Genomic DNA, 2,780 nt, shown 5'->3' with positions numbered 1-2,780 from the left:
AATCAAAGGGCATCTCTTTTTTTATTCCTATGCATAGAATTTGAGATGCATGTCATCTCATTTTCTATGACTTTATCTATTCATATGATTTTCCAATCCTATGAACCAAAGGATGCCTTAGCCTATTTATACGGCCGGTTTCTTCTCCTCTCCTCCCCGTACTACTGCAGCTGCAGCTAGCACTTAGCTCCTGTGTGTGCCAGCTTCCTGTTTGCTGCACGTACGAGATGGACGCCGCTATGCCTGATCTGCCGCCGCAGCAGGATGAGCACAATCACAACGATGGCATCAGCATGGAGAAGACGACCACCGACGAGACGTCGTCGGGCGAGCCAGTCCGCAACTACCGCGGATGGAAGGCCATGCCATACGTCATAGGTGAGCGTTGCCATGCTTCTGTTTGTTTTCCTTGAAACAGCACGATGTGTTTACTCTGAACACTACTAACTAGGAGTACCAGGGGTACACATACAATATGATTTCGGTGAGTTTCAAGCAAGTATTGCATGCATATATCATATAAATTTGTGATGTGTTGTTTGCGTATGCAAATTTGAGTTTGCAGTAGTAAGAATCCATGGTCTTGATTCTCTGTATCCCGCCTCTTCATGATGCAAATTTAAATTTGTACGATGAATTTTGCTGAATTACAACTAGTGACTTATTAAAATGGAGATTAGACAGTGATTAATAACAATGAATTGTTACAGGGAATGAGACGTTCGAGAAGCTTGGCACGCTCGGGACACTATGGAACTTGCTAGTGTACCTGACGACAGTGTACCACATAAAAAGCGTCAACGCCGCCACCATACTCAACTTCTTCTCCGGCACCAGCAACCTCGCCACCATCCTAGGCGCCTTCATCAGCGACACCTACCTTGGCCGCTACACCACCCTGGCCGCCGCCACCATCGCCTCATTCATCGGCATGGTATTGCTCACCCTCACTGCCGCGCTCCACTCCCTCCACCCTCCTGCATGCGCTTCTAACGGACAATGTGAGGGTCCCACCCCATCCCAGCTTGCCGCGCTCATGGTATCCTTCTTCTTCCTCATTGTCGGCGCTGGCGGCATCCGCCCTTGCAACCTGGCATTCGGGGCCGACCAGTTCAACCCACGTACCGCCGATGGCCGCCGAGGCATCGCCAGCTTCTTCAACTGGTACTACTTCACCTTCACTATTGCCATGATGCTCTCTGCCACCGTCATCATCTACCTCCAGAGCGACGTCAACTGGGCTCTGGGCCTCGCAGTGCCTGCCGTGCTCATGGGCCTTTCTTGCGTGCTCTTCTTCATGGGCACACGCCTCTATGTCTGCGTTCGCCCCGAGGGCAGCCCGTTCACCAGCTTTGCACAGGTCCTCATCGCCGCCTCCCGCAAACGCCGCCTCCGACGATCTCACAATACTTTCGAGCTTTTTGACCCGCCACACCAGAGCAAGCTCGTCTCCAAGTTGGCCTACACCGACCAGTTCACATGCCTTGACAAGGCCGCCATGCGAACCACCAAGGATGTACTTTGCTCCGACGAGAAGACGTCGGCGAACCCGTGGCGGCTATGCACGGTGCAGCAGGTGGAGGAGGTGAAGTGCCTGGCACGCATCATCCCGGTGTGGTTGTCGGGTATTGTCTACTTCGTGGTGATCACCCAGCTAGGCACCTACGTCGTGTTCCAGGCGGCGCAGACTGACCGCCGGATCATCAAGTCTGCCAGCTTCCAGATCCCGCAGGGCTCCTTCATCGTCTTTCAAATGCTTGCCCTCACAGTGTGGATCCCGGTGTATGACCGAGTGATGGTGCCGACACTTTTTCGCTTCACCAAGCGTGAGGGCGGCATCACCTTGCTCCAGCGGATCGGCATCGGGTTGGCGCTCTCCGTGGTGACGATGCTGGTGTCGGCAGCCGTGGAGCACCGTCGGCGCCGGACGGCTATGATGTCATGCTTCTGGCTGGTGCCGCAACAACTGATTGCCGGACTGTCGGAGGCATTTGCTGCCATCGGGCTGATCGAGTTCTACTACCGACAGTTCCCGGAGAACATGCGAAGCGTAGCCGGGGCATTCTTCTTCCTGGGGCTCGGGCTGGCAAGCTTCGCAAGCGGGCTCATGGTGATTGCGGTGCATCGGGCGACGAGCAGACGGGACGGGCGGCCGGACTGGCTGGCGGAGGATCTAGACGAAGGGAGGGTGGACCTATTCTACCTGGTCACCGCTGCCATCGCCGCCGTCAACCTCATCTACTTTGTGGCCTGTTCGCGGTGGTACAGGTTCAAGAAGTCCGATGGTGCCGTCAACGCTGGCAATGATGTCGAGCTTGATGAAAGCTCAAAGATTGCCGTGAATGCTGCGCCGGTTTAGTTTAATCTATCATGATGCATAGATTGGTAGATTAATGGACAGTGATATATGTATGATTGTTGATCCTTGGGAATGATCAAGCATGCATGGGACATGTGTGGTATGAGTGTGATGAGGAATGCATGGGAGTAGCATATGCACAGCACCTCAAAGGAGAGCAGTCTTCTGATGTTGATTCACGCACAAGCTCACCTTGCATGTTTGCTTGCATCCATCATGGATTGATGCACTACGTACGTACAGTGGCGACAGGCTACTACTTCCGCCCAGTTGTATTCATCAACTTGTACTTTCAACCTATTTTCATGTGCTTTTACTTTTGGTAACGTACAACAGCCGGACAATAGATAGGCCAATCTACTCGTCAAATTCATCTACCAACAATCGAATCAAATAAATCATCGGCAAGGATGGATGCATG

General features: G+C 52.9%; 1 pseudogene; it reads left to right on the top strand.

Moving 5' to 3' along the window:
• Positions 1–728: 728 nt before the first annotated feature.
• On the top strand, positions 729–2,542 carry LOC125529517 (protein NRT1/ PTR FAMILY 2.11 pseudogene; annotated as a pseudogene).
• Positions 2,543–2,780: the final 238 nt, after the last annotated feature.

Source organism: Triticum urartu, chromosome 2A (assembly GCF_056163025.1).
Source record: "Triticum urartu cultivar PI428250 chromosome 2A, HENAU_Tu73, whole genome shotgun sequence".
Lineage (NCBI taxonomy): Eukaryota > Viridiplantae > Streptophyta > Magnoliopsida > Poales > Poaceae > Triticum > Triticum urartu.
The sequence above is the reverse complement of the archived record's forward strand: the minus strand, read 5'-3'. Positions and strand labels throughout refer to the sequence as shown.